This window comes from Ctenopharyngodon idella, chromosome 22 (genome assembly GCF_019924925.1).
Source record: "Ctenopharyngodon idella isolate HZGC_01 chromosome 22, HZGC01, whole genome shotgun sequence".
In the NCBI taxonomy this organism is placed as follows: Eukaryota; Metazoa; Chordata; class Actinopteri; order Cypriniformes; family Xenocyprididae; genus Ctenopharyngodon; species Ctenopharyngodon idella.
In genome coordinates, this window is record NC_067241.1 from 14,416,969 (window position 1) to 14,442,869 (window position 25,901).

The 25,901-nt window shown below is 37.2% G+C and overlaps 1 protein-coding gene across 5 annotated transcripts in view; it reads left to right on the plus strand.

Moving 5' to 3' along the window:
- Positions 1 to 25,901, plus strand: part of nhsa (Nance-Horan syndrome a (congenital cataracts and dental anomalies)) — a 105,380-nt gene that overhangs the window by 52,279 nt on the left and 27,200 nt on the right. The window lies entirely within an intron of this gene.

Sequence of the window (25,901 nt, forward strand, 5' to 3'; positions counted from 1 at the left end):
TGCTTTGCATTCACAATGAACCTCATAAGCGTACTGCCCCAATAAAATCAAAGAAAACTATTCTTAAAACACACTTTTGAATTTCATATCTTGCCTTATAGGATCTAGTGGCAGTATGGGGAAAAAACCTTTGAAACTTTGTTTCTGAGTCTCTTCTGTTCATGTGAATGAATTGTTTTGTATGGAAGCTTGTTTCTGCCCAGAGTTAAATGAAAATGACAATTAATTATTAACTTTATTTCGCAACTATCCCAAAATGTATATGGGTCATTGACGAATGGTTTTTAAAAGTGTAAAAAAAATTAATGGAGATATAATTAATTTTAAAGTTTTATTACATGTTAACAATGAGATTATGTGGTTTTTATAATCAATTAATACTGCTTTTGTCATTTTTTACAAGATGGACAAAATTTGCCACAAAAAAAGTAATTCGGTTTAACCAAAATTTCAGTTTTACCGTTTTTTCTCATAACAAAGCAACGACTTCTACACATAATTTTAATACCATTTTGGACTATGTTGATATATGATGTTATAAAATCATGCCAGAATAAAAAATATATACATTTATTACATTTTAAGATATTTTAATCACAAATGAATTGGCTGTATTGGCCTTTGGATGGTTAAACCAATGACCTTTTGACACTTCAGAATCTTTAAAATACCTTTATATGTAGCAAAATATAATTAAAACCTTTTGGATTCAATAAAAGAGATCTAGTTGTACTACCTTACATACTTTGGATGTCATATCTTTGTTTTTTAATATTATTTAGGCCTTTGGACAAAAAAATGACCCGTCACGTCATTGACCCATATACAGTTTGTAAGGAGAAATAAAAGTGGATAAATAAGGGTGTTTTCACACTTCAGTTCTCTATAAAATAATTTTAGACCTCTTTAAGTGGACCAACGAGTAAAAAAGAAACCGGTTCTTTTGCATTCACACCTGACCTTAAAGTGGATTCAAATTAGTTTCTGTTCCACTTTTGGTTCGATAGAATCTCATTACGATTTTAATTCAAACTGTTTTTACAATTAAAGTTATAAGCGAACTTCACAGCAAACTGCACTTTGTTGTAGAGGAGTTTGATTCGCTTTAGACGTGTCTGAATTCGTTTTGAGCAAAAATTCTTACAGTGTGAGAAGGACCAAGCATTAAAACACCTTTAAAAACCCCAAATACCACAGTCTGGGAGATCCAGCTGTAACACCCTGTGAAACTCATAGAAGCTCCTTAGCAAACACTGTCATGGTAACAGCCAACTTTGTATATTTAAAAACCCAGTCGACTTTGCACTTTGACTTTGAGTGGGTCATTGTGGGCTAAAGAGTGTTTAGCACTAAGCCAAACCAAAGACGGGGTTACCCATAACAACGTGGGCGAGATTCAACAGCGCTCACTGCTTCACCTTGTATGGTAAAATGAAAGTGACTTGAGGTTTTATTTACGGCTTCCCCCCCATGCAAGCATCAAAGAAAACAAGTAAACAAGCGCCGGCCAGTGTCGATGGATGACATGTGAAGAAGAATGATGAGAGGGTTAGCTGGCTAAAATAAACACTGCGAGACAAACTCACCATAACTAACTTTTAGTCCTGTCACGTTTTATTTATGACCTTACCTAGTGTATGGCTACTCTTTATGTCTTTTGCAAATATTTTTAGAAGTGCTTTCCCTCTCCTTTGTTAAATTCCAGACAGATTTTCACAGCTGCCTCATATGGGAACCTGCTGGAAGGATTTACAGAGGTTTTGTCCAACATTTTGCCCAACTGAATAACAACAGGGAATGATTTGGAGTGGGCGAGAGAAAGAGAGAGGGGAGGTTATCTATATAAGGTAAAAAGGATTGGTGTGATTTGAAGATAAAAGTAGAGAAATATGAAAGAACAACACGATTGAAGTATCTAGGTTGAGCTTTGATGTTCAAACCTGCATGTTATTTCTTAGAAGAAAAATAAATGTTTTAGTTGAGCTCTGCAAAATATAACAGAGAAATAAATAGATATGCTTGTTTTGTATTGAGACGTCTTGCTGGTTGCAAGCAAGAATTTACATGCAGTTTGACTCTTGAACAAATGAATCCGATGAGCTGTTTCAATCTTGTGTGACCGAAGGGTTAAGTGAGGATTTTAGTTTAAAAATATGACAAAGGTGACATGACAACGCATCAAGGAAGCACTTTTTATTCACACAAGAAGTGAAGAGTCTCATCTGGCTCCCATTGACTCAAAAAATCACTCATTGATTTGAATATGAATCTCAAACTGAATCATATGGAGTGATTCCTGAATCACTAAACTGCATGCCATTGTTTTTTTTATATCCAACTTGAAATTAAATGACATCTGTAACTGTGTTAAGCTATACTTAAGTTTTTACTTAATCATGAGACTTAAATATTGTTCTTTTTTGCATATATTTGCATATATATTCATATGTTTGCATATATTTCTCCATGCCTGACTACACTCTAAAAAATGCTGGGTTAAAAACAACCCAAGTTGGGTTGAAAATGGACAAACCCAGCGGTTGGGTTAAATGTTTGCCTAGTTTTATTTAACACAACTATTGTTTGAAAATTACTGGGATGCTTGCTTAAAATGAACCCAAAGTATGTTGGAAATGAACATTTATTAATATGTTTAATGAATAATAATTAAACAATAAACATTTATTAAATTGCTTATTAATAAATGTTCACCTTATTGTTGCCTCTAGTAATTATGTGTCTGATTTTTCAACCTATTTTGGGTTCATTTTGAGCCAGCCATATAGTCATTTTTATCATCAACCCTAGAAAACAATTTTTACTCAAGTTGCTTGTAAATTTCTAGTAAAGTTGCTAGTAAAGTCACCTACTAAAAGAATCAATAATGGAATTAAAACCATAACAGTTCAGTGTTAAATCCTCTAGCTCAACCCGTAAATCATGGCACTAATAACTCCAAGGTTATGGGTTTGATTCCCAGGCAATGCATGTATAAAAGCACCTGACAAATGCATAAATGTGAAATTCCTCATGATTCCCATTCCTACTCAGAAGTACAGTGTTTTTCTGTGGTGTTCTGCTGAGAAGGGATGAGAAGAGATGAGGAACTTTTATGTGCATCCTCATTGGTTAATGTGGAATCTGCTTAACCAATCAAATCAGAGGCCTGGCTCACATGACTGTAAGATAACAACAATTGTCTCCATGAAGATACTGTAGTTTTCCTGGGGGCCAGAAGAGACTGTTCACCTCCTGCGTGAATGAAAAGTCCTTTTTCCTGATGCATTGTTGAGTCTGTCACTGCTTTTTCATTTCTGTTTATATAAGAATAATGCCTCATCAAAATATTGATTTGTAAAGGATTTACTAGCAATTCAGCGGTCTGTAAAAAGCCGAATCGAGACGTTTTGCTGGCTTGGTTTTTATGCCGTTTGTTGAAGCTGACATGTTGTTGCTCTGCCGCGAGTCGGGGGCTTTTAACTGGGTCAGTGTGTGTGATGTCTGTGGAGACTCACGGATGTAGAAATGATTCACTGTCCCAGGAGCCTCTGCACTGGTGTGCGGCCCACGGTGTGACAAATGATGTCATCCTCACTGTGAGAGAAATGTCATTGGCGGCGTACAGGGACAAAGCTCTCTAGTCCCGCTGAGAAGGAACATACAGCCCCGTCCTTATAAACAAAAGTGCGCTGGGAGTACTCTTGGAAGGAACTTGATATCCTAAAGGTGAATGTTTTTGATGGTGTAATACTTTATTGTATCCCAGTTTAATGTATGTTTACCTCAGGAAGATTGTGAGCGCTCTGTGGCACATTGAACGCATTGATCGGTTTGTTTCAGCCGCTCAATATGTCGATTTTTGGCTTAAAGGGATAGTTCACCCAAAAATGAAAATTCTGTTATCACTTAGTTGTTCTAAACCTGCATGAAGGTCTTTGTTCTGTTGAACACAAAAGAAGATATTTTGAAGATTGTTGGTAACCAAACAGTTGATGAGCTCCATTGACTTCCATAGTATTTTTTTCTAAACAGCTATTCCAACCCAAATTCATATTAAAGGGATAGTTCACTCAAAAATGAAGTTCTGTCTTCTGCTGAACTTCATTTTTGGGTGAACTATCCCTTTAATATGAATGTGGGTCGGAATAGCTGTTTGTGTTACCAATGACAATAACAGGAATGCTTTTTGAAAACAATCACTTTTTTTGCAATTCTGGTTGATGCCACTAGTGGCACTAAAATTACTTCACATTTTAAAAAGTTAATTCACCGAGGAAAAAAAAGAAGAAGAAAAAAAAAATTTCTGACATAATTCATAATTTGCTCACCACATATCTATTGAAATCTGTACAAGTTTATTTTTTCCATGCATCACAACTAAATAGATGTCGGACAGAATATTCACACTTTTCTTTTCCCTATGAAAATGAATCTGGACACTCAAAAACATGTGGCATTTGGTATCATTGACATCAAACCTGACACTAAGGGCCCTATTTTAACGATCTAAGCTCATGGTCTGACGTGCACGGCGCAAGTGCACTTAGGGTGTGTCCAAATCCACTTTTGCTAGTTAAACGATGGAAAAAATGATCGGCACACCAGGCGCATGGTCCAAAAGTGTTGTACCTAGTCTTTTAATGAATCATGGCTGTGTTTTGGGCGTAACGTGCAATAAAATGATTTGTTATCATTTTATTTGATTACAATAAACAAAAATGCACATTCACAATACTCCACTGAAAAATAAGGTGGATCGAAAAAAAACCCCAGGGTTCTGAATGGCATCTTTTTTGGCATTTTTTTGGATGCACTATCCCTTTAAATAAAAAGCCCCACTCACTCAGATGAGTACCAGTGCGGCACCAGTGTGCCAAAACCTTGTCCAAAGTCACAGACAGACCCCTCGACAGACCCCAGAATGGCTAGTGGCGGCAGATGTATTTAGTTACTCTTTTCCGTCCTTGTGTTTTAGCAATACTCAACATTAGGGCTCGCAAAAATACCTCCATCCCTTCTAGATGAATGCGGTGCCTTTTAGCTGTTGTCCGAATGCCAGACTGTAACTGGAGCACGTGTAGATCCACAAGCACCAGACTCTCCCTATAATTCCCTCCATGTGCAGCGACTGTACTTCCCCAGCGCTGCGCTTTTCTACAGAACATACGTTATGCGGTTAGTTTCTACTACGATTGGGATTGCGACGAATTGTAGGAAGAGAGGGAGGTCTAATTGAAAGCAGATTACGGATGTGTTTCCTCATCCAAAACTGTCACCCAATATCTTTGAGATCAGAGTAACGAATCGAAACTCGAGCGAGCGATTACCTCACCAGGGCGAAAAGGAGGCGGCAAGGCAGGTGCTTCTTTTTAAAAAGTCTTCTGAGACGACGGTTTGAACGATATTCGCGGTCACGTCCAGCGAAAAACCATTAAACATATGGAAACAATCAGGATGTTTATTTGCTAAGTGCACGTGTGTTTTTAAGAATGCAGTTAAATGGGGTACGCCTGAAACAATGCCAATAAAACACACACACGTACAGCGACACACCCTCACCCCGGGTCAATCCGGCACGCTCTGAATGTTTTCTTAGCTGGGAAATAAGGTGGACTGATGAGGATTGGAATGAGGGGGTCGGACACCACCTATTCCACCCATGATTTACGGGCAGAGGGTGAGCCGGCCTTGAGGCAGGGTCATTTAAAGACTGCAGGTCTCTGCACGCAGATGTAGCGACTCGCATTCTTGTGTTCGGGAACTAATGGAGAGCAGATTTAGTGGCTTGCCGTGTTTTTATTGTCCCACAGGTGCCTCTCCGTGAACTCGACTCGTGGACCTGTCATGCGTCCAAACCTGGACTTCCTTTTGTGTTCTATCCAGCCCAAAGCTGATGTAAAACTTCAAGGAAACGTTCAGCACTTTGTTTCCGTAGAATACGCTCAGGAATGTTTTGAATTGGTAATGAGGTCTTGCTGCCCTCAGACGGGGGTTTTTAATCTGTGCTGCGGTTCAGAGCACCGGACGCATTTCAAAGACCAGGAGATTCGAGGGTCATACGCCATTCAGAACTGAATTTAGAAAGCATTTTAAATTCCAATTCAGTTGCTGAATTTGAATTGAAGTTGAATTAAATAGGATGCTCATTTGCAATTCAAATGTGCATGTAAAGGAAGTAAATCAAAATATGAATTAAGAAATTCATGTTACTTGTTAACTATAAAAAGCATTGTCTGTCATGACAAATGTTACATGTTGGCTTGACACACCCAGGCTTGAAAGTTTTGAAAAATCCTTGAAGTTTGAAGGTTTATAGGCCTGATGGACAGACAGATAGATACCGCACAGATCATTTATTATAGCTTGTCAAATTTGCCCCTATTTGGGTGTGAGCAAAAACACGCCATTTTTGTGTGTGTCCCTTTAAATGCAAATGAGCTGCTGCTCCCGGCCCTCTTTCCAGAAGAGGGCGGAGCTTTAACAGCTCATGCTTCGGTTGCTCAACAACAACAAAGCTGGAGAATCTCACGCAGCCAAAATGAGGATTGTCAGTAATGGTGTTCAAACCGGAGTCGACACTGATAGAGAGACTCAGGAAGAAGTTACAACTTTTAGAATGAAACTGGACGTTTCTGAATGGTTAGTGGATAAATTTATGTAGTTGCTGTGGAGTTGATTCAACTCATCGACTAGCATGTGCCGTCATGTTAATCTTTTGTGCAAAACCCGTATGGACGGCCACTATACATAGCGTACCTGTTTGCCAAACAGAGCCATACACACCAGGCTACCGTTTATGATTGCTATCAAATGCTGTGAATGGTCTAATATTTTCACTCGGACAGAAACGCTCCTTTTTTAGCAATCAATCTTGCCAGGGTCAACTTGCAGGCTATTTAAGCTAACGAGACTCTAAATAGTGTTCTGTGTTCGTCTGTGCAGCCAATGACAGAACAGTTAGCATGCTTTGCTTGAACTTTTGCCATGGCGTTAGAACTGGTACAACGTTGTTGCTTGCAAAAACAAAATGGCAGCATTGTGGGTGGAAATGTGCAGATTAAGGGGCAGTAATATTATAATAAGATCCCCTTCCTATGTCACAAGGGGAGCGAAATCTGAGCGGCTCGTTTTTTCACATGCTTGAAGAGAAAGGCTTACCAAAACAAAGTTACTGAGTCCTTTTTCACATTTTCTGGGTTGATAGATGCACCGGGGACCCGATTATAGCATTTAAACGCAGAATTGTCATGATATGTCCCCTTTAATATTTGCCATGACAAACTTTGCTTTTCTAGTTAAAAATCCCTGCAATTGAATTTGAATTTAAAAGATTCAATTCCAAATGGTGAAATGTTGTCCATCTCATAATCAGGGCCTAAAAAAACTTTATTGCATTTCTGTTGACGGTCATAGGACCAGTGCAGCGATAAGACTTCAGAAACTTGCAGATTAGGCCAGATATAAAAGCGTGGGGAGAATTCTTCTGATTTGGGGATTGAGAAACACACTCCTCCTCCTATGTGTGCCGTCACGGTGGTCCGATATGATCCTGACTCTGTGTGTGTGGGCGAGTTCACTGACATCGTGCCAGTTTTCTTTAATGACTGCATGCAGAAAAGGGCTGTTACATTGACCTGCTTCCACAAAAAAATGAAAAAAGTCCCCATTTTCCTGATTTCCCTTAAAAAAAGCCAGGAAAGGATGGAGTAGTGAAGCGGGTGAGACTCATAGAGTTGGATGTTTAGCTAGTGGATGAACATTGTACTGCACATATCTGAAATCTGAATGATATTTTATGACTCTTACTAGAACTCATGAGTTTTGTGGATCTATAACATGCAATAAATGAGCATAAGATGATTAATAGATGTTTTGGTGTCACATTCTCAAACATTTACTGAAAATCCTGACAGATTAGCCTTCCACACAACACTCAACACATATTGTTTGTTGTTTCAAGCTGTTTCTTGACCTGCAGGTGAATTGTTTGGTTTTCTGCCCCGTGGCGACAACTCAACACCGTGAGAATCATGAGCCATATCACATCTTACTGTTTTGTTTTTCTCATTCTGTTACGCTTATTTCATGACTTTCATGTCAACATTTCCAATGAAGGAATTATAGTTAACTGGAAATATTGGCTCTAGTCCATTTTAGTTGGCATTTGATTTCTTTTGTTTGACAATTTAATGAGAGTGATTTTTTTTATTATTATTATATAGAAAGAGCAGCATGAACATTCTTCAAAACATGTTCTTTTGTGTTCCACAGGAGAAAGAAAGTCATACAGGTTTTGAACGACATGAGGAACAGAGAATGACAGAATTTTAATTTTTTTGTAAACTATCCTTTTAAAATGATCCTGTGTCAAATACTACACATTCTGGTTGAATGCTGTAGTGCGTTTCTTACAGAGAAGATATCTTTCTTTAACTATTATCAAGAGGAAAAAAATTGACCTACATTCTCGTAGGCTTTGAGTAGCGTGAGGCTGGTCAGTGTGTGTGTGTGTGTGTGTGTGTGTGTGTATGAATGACAGGCCGTCGCATTGGCTGTTCCTGCTCATTCTCTCCCGCAGCATGACAACATGATGGAGAGAGAGAAACAAAGATGGTGCAGTGAATGAGTGTATTTGTTGAAGACAGGGAGGATGAATGTTTTCGTGTTTGCCTGCGAGAGACAGAAAGTGTGTGTGTGAGTGTGTCGTAGAGGGCCGACCACGTGTGCCAGTCTGTGTTGTTGCTACCCATCCATTCGCTCTCGACCAATCAGAGACAGCGAATCCAGGACGAGTAATGATGTGGCTTACGAGTGAGTGTGTGTGAATGTGCCTCTGGGATGTGTGTGTGTGTGTGTGTGTGTGTGTGTGTGTGTGTGTGTGAGAGAGAGAGAGAGAGACAGAAACTGTCTGCATGCTCTCAGCACATCAGATATTTTTTGAATGAAGCATCCCAGAGGAACATTTATTGCTCGTTCATATCTCAGGAGACTTAATGGAGTTTTCAATTGTGTTGCATTTAGGCACTGTAGAAACTTCATCTCAGATGTTTCTCCTAAAACTACTTACACTCTTAAAAATAAAGATTCCAAAACTGGGTTTTCACAGCAATGCCATAGAAGAACCATTTTGGTTCCTCAAAGAACCTTTCTGTGAATCGTTCGCACGTCCTGATTTTTGCTGAGTTAGATGTGTTCCTGGGTCAACATACTTTGCTGATCCTGGAACAACATTCCAGTCCGAAAATTTAATCCTAAACATATCCCTACCCCTAAACCTAACCCTGCCCATAACTTATCTCTAAAATCAGAGGTAAATGTTAAGTGAATAACACTGGTCGTAAGCCTAAACTTGACATAAATTGTAAACTTCCCTCAAATCTGATTGGTTGATTGGAATGTTGTTCCAGGATCAACAAATATGTTGATCCAGGAACATGTTGCACTTGGTGAAATCAGGTTCTGCAAATTGTTATTAAAAGAACCTCTCTTTTTTCACAGTGCAAAGAGCATTTTTAAAAATCTAAAGAACCTTTTTTTTCACTATAAAGAGTCTTTTGTGGAATGGAAAGATTCCATGGATGTAAAAGGTTCTTTATGGAACTATAGATGCCAAAAAAAGAACTTTTACTTTCAAGACTGTAGGAGAAATGTGTGTGTGTGTGTATATATATATATATATATATATATATATGTATATATATATATATATATATATATGTGTGTATATATATATATGTATATATATATATATATATATATGTATATATATATATAGGGTGAATTCAGGTTGAATGGGACACTTTTCCCCAGTCATCTCAACATTACCTGAAAGTTTGACTGAACCCGATTCGCTCGCAGTGAGGTGTCTTTTTTTAAACCTGCTGTGTGCACACTTTAGTATGTTATAAAAAATATGAGCACATATTGAGTTTCTCACATAAATTCTGTCACACATAGTGAAGTGCAGTTGACCTGAAATGAATGACCTCACATATAGAGACTCCAGCGGAGGGTTTCCCTTTATGAGTTACAAAATGGCTTCTTTGAGCTCATGCATTGTCAAAACATAAAGACGCTGACGGCAAACACTGTAGTACACTCCTCACATATAATGGGGAAAAGTGCATGTTTCAATCCCTGGAGCAGCTATTTTAAAGGTTATTTAAACCTCAAACTGAACGCAGGTCTAAAGTCTTTTTTTAGTCCATACCATGTTGATGGTTAAATAATTATATAAGTGTACATATAGCAGCTTTAGCCATTTCAAATGTATAATTTTGCATTGTTTTTGAAAGAAACCTCTTATTCTTACCAAGGCTGCATTTATTTGATCAAAAATACAGTAAAAATTGTGAAATATTATTTTAATTTAAAAGAACTGTTTTCTATGTGAACATATTGTAAAATGTAATTTATATCCTGTGATCAAAGCTGAATTTTCAGCATCATTACTCCAGTCTTCAGTGTCACATGATTCTTCAGAAATCATTCTAATATGATTTGCTCAAGAAGCATTTGTTTTCTTTGATTAATAGAAGTTTCAAAAATGTCAAAAATACTGTCAATATTGATGAATTTAATGCATCCTTGCTGAATAAAAGTATTAATTCCTTTTAAAAAAAAATCTTCCTGACCCCAAACTTTACACTTTACACTTACAGTATTTGTCAATTGACTAAATATATCTTTCTCTTTTTCTCTTCCATGTTGTTGCTCCATCAATTCTGTTTCATCTTCTCCAGGTAAGTAACAATTCTAATGCTTTAAATCCTGTTTATTGTGTCTAAAGTGAAAAATACAAGTTGATTTTGTTGAAAGTAGTATTGAGTTAGTTTGTTTTCATGTTTGTTATTTTGAACCACAATGTTGGTCTTAAAATCAGTTAGAATCTGGAGGGAAACTTAATAGTTTGTACTTTTGTACCATGATTAATTCCTGCAAAACCTGCCCCAAAATAATCTGTATAGCACCATGGTGAATATTATATCTTTAAATTATTTAAATACACAGATCCAGATACAATATATGAGCCTTACAGGTGTGGCCTGAAATCAGACACACACTCACATGCAGAAGATTTACACACTCCCATGTAAGTTGGCAGGAGTGTGCGGGTCTTCTCGTATGTGGCAGTTTCCATGGAGACAACGAGTTAAAAATAACGGCAGAGACGGCTTTCCCTGTGCCATTTGCTGGCACCGCAACCACCGAATGTTATGATGCGCTCGGAGGACGTAACACACACACACACACGCCCTGTGACGTAGTGTGGGGTGATGAACGCAGGAAGGTCCAGTGAGTTTATTTTTAAACCCAGCTGTCTGCGAAAACGTCTGAGCACATCCTCTGATTTAGGACTGTGGAGAAACGCTCAAAATGTGTGTTCTACACAAACAGATTCAGAAAAGCGGCAGAAACTGTACTCACAATTGGAGTTTAGTTCATGTCTGTAAGCTCTGAGGCTAATGTTGACCAAATTATGTATGCTTTCAGTTTCTTGCAGGTATATTTTCGAGCAATATTGGTGACTCGTCTTGCTCTCTCAAACTTCCTTTTTTAATATGAAATACGTTGTTTGCTAAGAGATTTCATAGGGTTTTTAAGGTGTCATAGTGTACCAAAAAAGAGATAGAATAATTAATGTCTTTTAGCCAAATTAATAATGCAGCATTGAAATTATACTTAACAAATAAGGCCACCCCAGAATTATTGAGCCAACGCGATCTCACGACAATTCGTACGTGTTTTACGAGGTGGCTAATTAGTATGAATTCGTACGAGTGAGGTCGTACGAATTCATAATTTTTTTGCTAAATTGTACGTATTTTACAATTTGCCAAATTCATATGAATTTGTACGAATGATCTACCTCTAACCCCGTCCTTAAACCTACTGGGATTTAGACAAATCATATGAATTCGTACGAGTGAGGTCGTACAAATTTGTACGAATTAGCCACCTAGTAAAATTCGTATGAATTGGTCGTGAGATAGCGTTGATTGAGCCGAGCTCAGTGTAAAGATAAATTCAAGATGGCAGACAAGATGAGAGTATCGTAGAAACTTGTTTCTTTGTAGGGCTGCATGATATGTTTTAGTATTGATCTCGCGATGTGCGCACCTGCGATATTCACATTGCAGGATGTGGGATGTCAAGTATAGGGATTGTAGTTGATCTGTACAGACCAGGCACCACGGTTCAAAACGCACGTGATTCTCAGATTAATTGCAAAATTTAACCAACATATAAACCTTATGTAGCCCCGCCCCTTTTCAGTGCTGTGCTCGTTGTGTTTGTATTTCCACAGCATGAAGGTAAGATCTTACGGATTTATGAATGAACTGCTCGTTTTAAAACCTTTCGGTCTACTGACGTTTATTATGACATCTGCTGCAAACATTACAATGCTCATGATAACTTTCGTTAACTTTACAGTAAGGAAATCCACTTCACCAGCTAATTACTCTTTGACAGCGATACCATAGAAATATACAGAGCTACCGCAAAAACAGAAGTTCAAAGACAAAATTATAAAGACTTGTTTCTCTGGCACATAAGGTCTATAGCGAAAGTTTATCATATGCATGTGTTTTAGGTCCTGTCAGTTTAAACTCTCAAGTGATTTTAAACCATTTGAGTGCAAGAAAATGCGAAAGCTAACTCGTTTGGGAACTTGCGCGCCATTTTCTGTCCGCGCACACAGAGCCGCACAGATGCATTGAATTCCACTCTTTTTCTTGTCTATTTGTGCATGAATGGGCACATACACGTAAAATTATGACAAAATGCCCGTCTCGGGAAGTATCCTCATAAACACAGTCGCTTATGACTTACGTGAACGTGAACAATTGAGAAAGAAAACGGATGCGTATCAGTATATTGGATCCGTGCATTTGTTCTTAAAGTGACAGCAGCCTAATATTCCTTCTGCCGTCTGTGTCATTAATGTTAATCAAACAACAAAATACAAAGAGAAAATCACTATTGTACCTTTAACAAAACATTTAATTTATACAGTGAAGACTATGCAGTGTAATTTTACATTCTTACCTGAAAAACATAAAGCACTGTTTATTTCATTTGTATCTTTGTTCTATTGTATTTATCTATTCTTGTAATTTGTTTATTATTTTCAATGCAGATTCACTTCCCTAGAAAATCACCCTAGTCATTCTAGAATGAGTAATTCTTTCCAAATAGAGCTATTCAAGTCATCTGGTGAAATGTTTTTCATATCGCTATATATATATAGCAGAAAAACAAAATATCGCAATGTCAGTGTTTTTTTCCAATATCGGGCAGCCCTATCTCTTTAATAATATACATTGGCCTTTTGGTACCATGACCTATGAAGCTTCATTTGTACATTCTCTACTAGCTCTGTTAAAAATAACATACATTTTTTTTAATTTTCTAGATTTATATATTGAAAAAAAATGGTGTTTCACAAGTAATTACAAAGCGTACTTCTGTTACACACAAGTTTTGAAGTAGAAAAACTTAAATAGTATTTTCTTGTAAAAAATACTACAATAATCTCTTGTTTTATTTACAACTGCCAATTTATTATTATTAGGGTGAATTCAGGTTGATTGGGACAGTTTTTCCAAGTCATTTCAATGGCAAAAAGTGTCCCAATCACCCTGAATTCACCCTATTTTATTTTATTTTTTTTTTTTTACGGTGTACTATTTCAAGTCATTCAGTTTGTTTGTTGATTGTATAACAGCGTCAATCCGTGTCTGCAAATATTTGTTGTCACTGATTTGTTGCTCGGATCGTCAGGCAGCATTTTTCCACATTCGCCTCATTTCTCTGACTGACAGATGAGCGTTATGATGGCTTTACCATGTGTTGTGCTTCTTCTGCTGTAGGCAGTCTGTGAGGTTTGGGAATACTGACATTTCCTCAGAAGTAGACGGGAGTGGCTACAGCTTGTTTATGATGAATATGATGAAACAGAGTGATGTAAAGGCCCTCTGGAGTGCATTAAATAAGTCTCTTTTCCTTCACATCCGCATTTGCTTGCTTTCTTAACTCGCTCTCACCTCCTTCAAACTTTTTACCTGGCCGAGCCTCGTGTTTGTGGGCGTGCAAAGAGCTGTTGAGTGACAACTGTGGGAATCATTGAAACTGGATGCGGCTCTTTGTATGTGTGTGTTTACTCAGGGCTCAGCGGGCAGAAACGCTCTTATGATCGCACTAGTGAGGTGGTTGCGTAACAGGCACCTTCGTATGAGCTGATTTTGGCCGTCGCTCTGCAGTCTGGAGAACCTGAATCAAAGGGCGGCTCTCGTATCACGTGTATCTCACACGGCACGCGCGGTGGGCGATCCGTTGCACTCACACGTAAATCTGTTCCTCTGTCTTCTCCAGCCAGCTCGGTTGGTTTAACGCAATCAACTCAGGCCTGAAAGGCATTTTTCTTGTGTTAAAGTTATGTCTGGACGTAAACGCTGCTGTGTGTACATAAACTGATTTGTGCTGAATGATTTGTGGGTTGTAGAATGAGGCTCATAAAAGGGAAGTGGGACAGAGCGTGTTAGTTTTGGAGGGAGAATCACAGGCCGTGTTTTCCAGATGACCCGCGCTGGACCCACCGCTGCACGTGGAAAACACGAGATGACGCCGTATGAGGGAGATGAAGGATTTTGTGACCTCAGCGGGAGTATTTATGCATATTTGGAACTGGGGAACTGATGGAAATCTTGTTAGAAAAGTGAAACGTGACCTTATGAGATATTTCTCCTTTCTTGAAGCTCAGCATTTGTTTATTGATTGATTAGGTCAGTTCATTTCGATGCTGATTTATTAATTGGTCAGTTTTAGTTTGGTTAGATAAGGTTAGTTTTAGTCACTTAGTATTTGTTTATTTAAATAAAATAAATACATTTTAATAAAATATGTAAATTAATGGGGTTGCCCTATTTAATAATATTGCTTATAATTAAAATAAATAATAATTATTATAACTAGATGAGTAAAGCTTGATGACAAATGTTGATGTTGGCTTGACAAAGCCTGGTCTGAAAGTTTAAGATAACTTTGAAAAGCTAGAAGTTTGAAGGTTTTACTCAGTGAAAGTCAACAAATGTTACTAGCATGTTTTAACAAACTGCTAACATGTTTTAGCATTTTTTAACATGTAGCTAGCACGAGTAGCTTGTTGATAACATGATTTATCACATTGCTAGCATGTTTTAGCATGTTAGCCTGATTTCGCATTTTACTAGCATGTTTTAACATCACTAGTGAGTTTCAGCATTTTGCTAGCATTATTAACATGTTTTAACATGTTGCTAGCATGATTTAACATGTTGCTATCATGTTTTAACATGTTTTAGCATGTAGCTAGCATGAGTGACGTTGATAACATGTTTTAGCACATTGTTAGCATTTGTTTTAGCATTGTGTGTTCACATGATTAGCATGTTGATAGCATGATTGATGTGTTTTAACATGATTTAATACATTGCTAGCTTGAATTGGCACAATGCTAACATGTTTTAACACTGCTAGCATGAATTAGCACATTTGCTAACATGTTTTAGCATGATTTAACGCATTGTTAGCATGTTTTAGCATGTTGCTAGCATGATTAGCATGTCTGCTAACATGTTGCTAGCATGAGTAGCATGTTGCTAACATGATTTAATACGTTGTTAGCTTGAATTGACACCTTGTTAACAGGTTAGCATATTTCTAACATGTCCTAGGATAGTAGTAGATCAGTTCAATAATTAAATATTTTTCTTATGTATAACAATAATAAAATGATTATTTATTTATTAATTATTTTTATGTTTTGTCCCTATTTAATAATATTTGTTAAGTATACAGGAGCGGCATATGCTTTTGTTCCACATATACTAATCTTACATGAACTTTGATACACTATAAATAATACACACGTCATCTTTGAGGAGTTTCTGTTATTCTTAAACTCTACAGTGGCTGATTGGGTTTTACTGGTTTATCTGAGCGGTTTATGCTGCATGACTGAATTTAGTGTTTTACCCAAGTGGATGATTGCTTTTATAAAAAGGCAATGGCAGCAATATGATAAAATACACAAATGTTCAACAATATTACATTTAATAATATTAAGGTTAAGAATAAATGCAAAGTAAAATGACTTAGCATAATTAATGTTTACAGTTGCTACAGTGCAGTGCAGGTTTGCATTTTACAGTTGTTTGAATGCAAAAAGCACTATAATCTAATGCATTCCTCAGTCATGCTTTCATTAAACTCTAAATTCACCCGATGTGAAGTACATCTTTCCGATAACTCATCACAGATGACATCAGAGAACAGAACTGGCGTTGAGGTAGGCTTGTTTGGCACTCAAACTGTATGATGAAAGATTTATTGTATTATTCTCTTCATTGTTTTAGTTGGCAGGTCCCTCATGCGGGCAAACCTAAAACTCCTCCTCCCAGTTTCACCAGGATAAGCATGTCTGATTTGCTCTGGGACAAATGACTTTGTTCCTGTTGTGGATGGCGTGAGGGAGAGATGCTCTCAGGTTGGGCTTGTTCAGTCGGGCACAAACTTTCCCAGCTCGGGATGGTGAACTCTCAATCGTAATGTTGTTGTTGGGATCTCTTGGATTCTCTTCGTAACAGCGGTGTCTTTGTTCGCCCGTGATTTTCCAGGGAAGAGAAACTCCCACCTGCTAGAGATGGGGACTCCCCAAATTCACAATCGCCCTCTCAAATTTAATTATCCAAAAAAGTAATATACTGCTCCTCCGGCCCACGATCATGGAGGTAAAGTGGTGGTTTGGGAGTTCCCAAAATCCAACAGGCATAAATAATGCAACACAAAAGAGTAACATAGTAACATAGCACCAAAAAAGTAACATAGTTCTACCATTTTTTGGACATGTACCATGGTAATAGCAAGGGTTTTTATTGTTTACTAAAACTAAAACCAAATAATGTTAAAAAATGTTTTCAGTAATTGAAATAAAGCTGAAACAATATTAGGTGAAAAAAAAAACCCCTTAAAATTTCGAAAATTTGAAATGTTGCCGTTGCATCTAACTGAGATTAATAAGTATAGGTTGAAGTACTAAAATTACAAAAACTGAAATAACAAATAAAAATATTATAATAAACATATTAAAAAAAATTAAATAAATAAAGTCAAAAGGACATAAAATTACTAAAACTTTAATGAAAACTAAAAATAGCTAATTCAAAATATGAATAAATACAATAAAAGTATATAAATAATATTAAACACTGGTAATACCATGGTATTCTTTAAAGTATGTTGGAATGCCATGTAAATACATACGGTACTCAATTTTAGTATAATTCATGTCCAATGGTATTTATTCGCATGTACCATGGTACTGTTTGGTACCTTTTTAAAAGTGGCACATGTCTAAAAAAACATTGTATTTTTCCATGGTACCATGTCCAAAAAACATGGTATCAATTTATACAAAACTGTAAAAAACTTCCACTACAAAAAGTATTTAAATAAAATGTGGAACAAAATTCATTTGGTACCTCAATGATAGTACCATGGAACGTGTCAATTCTTTTTTTGGTACTTTTTAGCGTTGGCATGGCACATGCCTCACTGTATTACTTTAGTATCATAATTTTACCATGTGAAGTATGTTAGAGTGGAAAGTAAAGCACAAGAGCAAGCATCTATATCTCTCTCATGATCAAGTTTTATTGGCATGATAAAAAGGGTTTACACTGCACAACATCTCTTATTGTGTGTGTGTTGTGGACTTCAAAGGCAGTGGAGAGCAGTGGATCCAGGCCAGAACTCACTGGGAGATCCATTAGAAGCGTATGAGAACAGGTTTAAGTTCTCTGTATGTGTGAGCGCGTCCACAGACTCCACACCTGACCGCAGACTATCTACAGCGCTTTACGATGGCACATATGTGGTGCGAACTTCACCCGGCTCATATGAAGTTGTGCTCGTGTTTATTGTGATGCAGATGGTGAAAAGTGTGAATTAGAACATGGAGAGTTAGTGGCTTTGAGTTCTAAATACTTCTAGTGCTCTTGTTACAAAAGATTTCTACAGTATTTGAAATAAATGCTGTTCTTTTGAAATTTTTATTCATCAAAGAATCCTGAAAAATGTATCACAGTTTTCTCAACCAAGCGGCTGTGAAAATTCAGTTAGGTTTTGGGCCTTTTTGTGGCATTATTAGACAGGACAGTGCAGATGAGACAGGAACGCATAGGGCAGGGAGAGAGGGGAACAGAATCGGCAAAGACCTCGAACCGGGAATCAAACTTGCAACTGCACTATATGTTGGCGCTCTACCCACAAGGCTATTGTCGCCGACCTGAATCCTAACTTTTGAACAGTATAGTGTACTACATAGCCTACATTTTTGAAGAAATGTCAGTGTTGTTTTGGCAATACAAAAGTTGCCACTACGATGCTAGAGATTGCTAGATTGACTGTTGACTGTTAATAAATGTTTGCAATGTCAACGTTGTCAGCTGCATTCATGTCTGTAGCACACAAAATTTTAATATTTAGTATTAATGGTTAGCCAGCATTGATAATTATGCAATTCACTAAGCGTGATTTGATTTTAGTTGAGTCTACTGACTTTTGTATAATCAGTTTGTTTAACTATTGTATCATCAGTGTTGACTTCTTGATGAAATTGATTCATTGATGATTTTCCACCTTTAGAACAGAATGTTTGTGTTGTTTCAAGCCAAAGCTAATGCTTTATTCATTCACGAGGCCTGCATTTGTTTTTTTTTTCGTGGCCATTGTGTTAGTATAACTGCGCTGAGATTAGCAAGTTGTTTTTGGAGCTTGTAAGGCCAAATGAGTTTCTTTCTCATGGACTGTTCAACATTTCATGGGTCATAAAAATCATTTTTAAAATGAGCTTTTTTTTGTTGTGGAGAACACACACTTAGAAGAGCTTTGCTCAGAACCAAAACCCCCTTGAATCCCGCCAAACCTACAGTGCTCACAAAACACAGCAGTTACAGGATTGGCAGACAATCTGCATGAATGGATGTGAAGCAATGACGGAGGTCTGCTCTCAATAACGTCTCCCTTCCAAAACAACTCCACCAGACCATGAGCCAAATGGATCTCAGTCAGCATCTGTAACTTCTGCTACTTTGACTCAAAGGCCTGTGAAAATCCAGATGCATGCAGACTTTCTGTTCAGTTTCAGATTGCGCAACCTGAGTTGTAAGCAAACACAGACTTAAAACACAAACACCAGTATTTTTTAGATAAAATTGTGATAAATACAAAGTTCTGTCATGAAACTCTAGATGGCACAGGCTGATAGGCCCTTAACTCAATCCGCTTGCAATCACATTATTCTTTATAGAGCACAGCTGATTGGTTGTGCTTTAACTTTTTTAATTGAACCTTTATGGTTCTTACTAAAACATTGCTGAAGCATTCCCTTATGTAATATACAGAACACTTGTTTTTACCTTCTTTGAATTGCTCCCCCCCCCCCCCCCCCCCCCTTCAGTAATTTGCACACTGGTTTGGCTGAATGAGGTATTCAGGTGATGATGAGCTTAATGGTGATTGGATGAAACTCGACCTTTGCTTAGTTGAATTCAAAAGGGTCTCCAGCATTGAGCCTAATTACAGGAAAATCACCATGGCCAGTAGTTGACCTTTCCCCTCGAGTCAGTCTGCCTCAGATCAGAGATCTCTGGGTCTGTTAGGAGTGCTGTAATGAGGTGGCTGGGGGTCAAAGGTCGAGTCTGTGAATGTAGGTGGTGATGTCTGTGACCCCGAGCAGTACAGATAAATGGCCAGTGGGAGGTCCAGTGTGTGCATCCGTGTGTTTTGACCCAGAGCACACAAGAATGACCCTGCAGGAATCAGACAGAGAGAGAGACACAATGTGGAGTAAAACATTTTTTCAAAGGTACAGTGAGTACAGCACAACGTTAAGTGAAAACATGTGGCAGAATGTAATAATCAGGGTTCCCACACCTTTTGACCTATAAATTACAGTGATTTTTTTTTCCATGGCTCTTCTAGCCATTCATGATTACTGAAGAAATCACTTTTTTTCTTCAATTATAGTGATTGCAATAACAGTAATTTCTCACCAACAAAATATTTTAGAACTGAGCGCAACTAGAATGATTGATATTATTACATTTCCATTACTTTTACATGCCTGGAAATCTTAAAATTTCCTCACATTTCAAGGTTTTTGAATGACAATAGGTACCCTGAATATTTTGTGAAATATTAATATTTATTTTATTAATCTAATTTAGGGTACATTCCATAACCAGTGATGAAAATTTATATTTTTCTATCAATTTTCTTTAGAAATGAGTTTCTGGTCTCCATTGGTTTCAAAATAATGAAAGAAATGTTTCTTTAAATAAAGAAAATGTTTTGCTTTGTTCATTGTCTCCAAAAGTTCTGTAAACTATGCAACTAAAAAACTAACTAAACACCATGCGATCATCATCATATGTTATTTTCTTCTTTGTTGGACATTTTGAACACACTATTGTACTTGTCCTGTCATTTTATCAATACTTTATCTACAATAACCTGTTGTCAAGGAGTACATAATTGACCGTCAACTATGACCATGCATTGTTATAGTTTCTTACTAAAATACTTATTTTCAAATACAGTTTGAGATCTTGTTCTTTACCTGGCTGTGGAGATTCTATGAAGTTCAGTATCTGTAACTAGGTATTAACTTATACACCACTAGAGGGCATTACATCTCCTGTCCTGAACACAGAACATGCCTTTATGATGTCGTGGTATTATATTTGACTCACCTCAAAATCAATGTGTTAAAGTAGCATTTTACTTCCAGAATAGAGTTTTATATTTTTTTTTTAAAGAAATAAATGATAAATATGAGCCACTACAATGTTATTGTAAGCCACTACAATGTTATGATCTTCTGGTCTCTAGATATGGTTTGGGTCCCTCCTTCAGTGCAAGTCTTTGGAATTTTTTTCATCTGTTTTATCATCAAGCAAAAGAAAATGCTGCATCTGAGCATTTAGTAAAGTAACAGCACTCCTCTCCTTAACAATCAGGTGAAAAAGTATATGATACGGGATACATGCCTAAGTTCAGTTAGTGTCAGGGGTTTGGTCACGTCACTAACCGTAAGTACAGTATGAGCAATAGTACTAGGGAAATGCAGTCATGAACTCTGAAGGTGGAAAATATTCAAAGGGCAGAGTAATACATCACAGCTGGATAAACAAAAGATCAGTCTAAACTTTAGCGAACGCTCTGCTCTACTCCTTCTGTCAGCCTTTGAAGAGTGTTTTTCTCAGGGACTCTGGGGTTTGCGTTCACTTCTGAAATTAGACAGCTGCCCATGAGGGACTTGAGAGTCACTTTCTGCTGATTTGTGTAAAGGATAAGTGTTATTTTTTTGTTTAGAAAGTGAAAGCGTCCAGCGCGCCTGCTGTTTTTAGGGAGTTTTAAAGACATAGATGCACAGATCTGAGGTTTAGGAACGTGTTCCCATGGGCTGGATAAGTGCTTCTTGATGAGTTTGTGTTTGTGCTCCTCCGGTCCGGCTCTGTGCGTGAGCAGCTATGCAGGGCTGCTGCAGTTACAGAGACCAGATCCCTGCCAAACAGACTGATCTTTGCCTGTTAGATGAAAGAATGAGTGCAGAAAATGTCATGAAATTACATTGACCAGAATATCACAGAGACTTGAGGGAAGTCAGTAAGAAACCACCTAGCAACCATGCACAACATCTTAGCAACAGCATAGCAACACCCTGGTACAGGGTTATTATAGATATCCATCTATATCATCTCTCTGTCTGTCTATCACTCTATCTATCCCTATATCTATCCCTCTATCCATCCGTCTGTCTGTCTTATCTATCTATCTATCTATCTATCTATCTATCTATCTATCTATCTAGGAGCCCTGTAAAAGCAATTATATGTAATTATAATTCAAATTAAGTATTTATCTATATAAATCTGAAAATTACTTAAGTATTAATCACATTTAATATCCAAATTGACATCTAAATTGGTGACTATTTTTGCAAGAGAATTGTAAATATAGTATATCATTCTATAGAAATGTCTATTCTTGAATAGAGAATACATACGTGTATATATATATATATATATATATATATATATATATATATATAATATTGTAAAATATAAAGGTGTTGAATTTGTTGTTTTATTAAAGGGAGAAAAATTGCATGCGGAAAAAAATGCAAACAAAATTCTTCATTATAGGCAATTTAAACACACTTTCTAAAATACCACAATTTTAATTTACTTTCATGCTGGCAAAAGTCACACATTTCAAAACAAGTTGATGCTGATGGTCTTCGACAGTTCTGACCGAAATGTCTAATGAAGTTAATTTCTGTCAGAGTTCAGTTTGCAGTGTTACAGGCTCTGGTTTGGAAAGGGAATGTCTTTTTAACCACATCACTTGATTCTTTAATGATTCGGTACGGGCATCCCGCTAATGAAAACAAGACGCTGTGAATATAAAGTTTAATCCAGTCAGCGTTATACGCACAGTTTTGGTCTAATTCATTCTTACTGAGCATACCATCCGTGTGTGCACTTAGCTGTAGCGGTCAGACGGTATGTCACACACTAAACCACTGCAATTCAGCGCTGGATACAAAAACCAGGTCGCCCGATCCAGTGTTAGTTTAAGAGTGAGGAGAAAAGACGTCCTGCGCTTCCTCACCGGCTGATTTCAAACGCAGATGGAAGGTTTAGTCGACTTTATTTGAGCAATAATTTGAATAGAATCAATTTAACAAGGCTGTTTTTAAAAAAAAAAATAAACATAACAAGACCTTTTATTTTAGTATATATATATTCTGAAGGATGATGTGGAATTTTGATACATTTATATAGGCTAAAATTTGCTAAAATAACCACTTTTTATATCAGACATAATAAATTTCGCATTCTTAAATGTGCACATGAGGTCATGTGACAACAATATAGTGTTTGAAATTTTATGCATACCGGTTCACATACTAAAAATAGCATACATAAATCTACTCACATGAAAGATCTTGTTATATTATGAACCTTCTCATATATTTTCTTTGGCTTATTTTTTAATTCTAAATATATGTTGTAGTCTTAAGGAAGTTGGAATTGAAAGCCGTGGAATGATGATGAGTGTAGTTTTACCTGCGGGGCTGCGGCGGTCTTGGAAGCGGATGGCAGACGCAGGCTTTATAAAACCTACAATCACATTCCAGGATGAGCTATGAGCTCCACCTACTCCGACCAGATCAAAGAGCTTCATCACAGAGGAAGGAGTGAAAGATCAGGAGAAAGACAGAGAGAATTAGAGGGAAAGCTTTTCTTCCTGTGCTGAGATCATGGTGAAGATATTCAAGAATAAAAAAAAACTGCGGCTATGACCTGGAAGTACACAAATACCTAACCAGCAAATCTCAAGTGTGCAGTAACAAACCTCAAGGGGGCGATAGAGTTACCTTCAAATGTCCAGGTAGCTAAATATAAACATGCTGACTTTAGGACACGGTGTCAAGAGTGTTGAAAAGTTAATCACACTTTAGTAACAGTGATGAATTAGCACTCATAACAGATCCACTGACCCACCAGTTACAACAGCCTTATGTCTCGCTGACTCTTGGCTTTGTTTCAGACTCAGGGTAACCCAGGCAAATTATAGCTGACTCATTAGACGTGTTATTTTTGGACATCTACCTGCTGTCTGAGACTAAAGCTCCTCCCTTCCCTCATTCTCACTCATTCATTCAGTCTTTAGTCGGTGCAAATGAATCATTTATGACCTTCCTGGAAAGGAAAACTACATGTAATACCCAGCTAGCACAGCTATATTGTAAAAAAACATTCTTGAGCAGCAAATCAGCATATTAGAATGACTTCTGAAGGATCGTGTGACACTGAAGAATGAAGTAATGATGCTGAAAATTCAGCTTTGATCACAGGAATAAATTACATTTTACTATATATTCACATAGAAAACAGCTCTTTTAGATTGCAATAATATTTCACAATATTATGGAAGCTTGTTTCCACCATGAAATAAAAAATAAAAAAGGTTTTGCGACTTTTTATCTCACAATTCTGACTTTTTTTCTCAGAATTGTGAGTTATAAAGTCAGAATTGCGAGGTTATATCTCACGATTCTGACTTTATAAGATGTAATCGCGCAATTCTGACTTTATAACTCACAATTCTGAGAAAAAAAGTCGGAATTGCAAGTTTATATCTCACGATTCTGACTTTATAAGACGTAATTGCGAGTTTATATCGTGCAATTCTGACTTTATAACTCGCAATTCTGAGAAAAAAGGTCAGAATTGTGAGATAAAGTCAGAATTGCATGATAAAGACTTGAAACTGCGAAAAAAAAAGTCAGAATTGCGACCATATCACGCAATTCTGACTTTATAACTCGCAATTCTGAGACTCAGAATTGTGAGATAAAAAGTCACAATTACCTTTTTAATTTTTTTATTTAGTTGCGGAAACAAGCTTCCATCCAATATTGCTGATTTTACTGTATTTTTGATCAAATAAATGCCACCATGGTGAGCAGAAGAGACTTCTTTTTATGCTGTGGTTTTCAGTACAGTGCTCTGCAATGGAACCTGTCTGCAAGTGAAATGCAATGTTGTGAAATGCTGTAAAAATGTTTTATGCTAATGCAAGGAATTTTTAACTTCTATAAACGCACATCCACCTCTCTCGTATCAGGTGTTATCAGCTCTGTAAGGTCTTTGTGTGTTTAAACACTCAGTTTTTGTGGTCTCACTCCGGCATTTGGTCATGATGGCGTCAAGGTCAGCAGAGGCTGAGAGTGAGTCGGATTAGAGGAGATTAAGACGGAGGCTGGTATTTTTCTCTCTCTCTGTCGCTCCCTTTCTCTATAATTGTGTTTGTAATCAACACTTTCTGAGAAATGTCTCAAAGCCTTGCATATGAAATCTCCTCACATTTAGTCAGCAATAATTATGTAAATGAGAACCTCCGAAAGGAAATTTCATTGCTTTTAAAACTCAGGAGCATTATTGTTTTCTCTTATGTCTTCTTTAAGTTTTAACTTTGTCTCAGATGTTTCTCCTAAAATTAAATAAGTATTAGCATAATCGTATAAAGCTATACGGTTAATTTGGATAGCATATAGCTAAGTTTATTTGATTAGAATCTCTGGCTTTCTATCGCAGACTTTGATCATTTGAGTTTGAGACATTGTTTAAATCTATTCTGGCACTCAAAAGGATACATGTGAGTTTAGTGCCCAAGGGAAGCAGGAAAGTCTCCATTTGCTCTCGATTTAATTCCACTGGTGTAGGAGAAACAATTGAGAGACTAAGGAGATGTCATTTGTTTTGTTTTTTTCTGTCATACGGACCAGGTTAAAGAGCCGATCTGTGTTTACCATCTGCCTCCGCTCTGACTCTTCCACACCACCATGACACAGCAGTGATTAGTGTACCAGCTAACATAACACACACACACACGCACACACACACACACACACACACAGGCCTATATATGGGTCTGTTAGTACACTAGCCAAAACTCACAGTAAAGGCAACCTATTTACTATAGTAACTGAGCCATTTCAACCTTGTGTCTGAAAACAATAGGTTGTAAATTGCATACTGGTTTCTTCAGAGTGATAAGAAGATCTTGGAGCGCAAGTCCTTGTTTTATGGGTCGTTTCATTGGGGGGGCTCTTTACAGTATTGGACTCTTTGTCAATAGACAGGATGCAGTTATTTTACTAGTGCCCAAGGAAAAGTTACAGATCTAATTGTTGTGGATGGGGCTACCCTGATGAAATATTGGTGTCCCCAGTCAGCTTCACCAGCAAATGGCAGTGGAAGTCTATTTAGTTTAAAGTTCGAGAA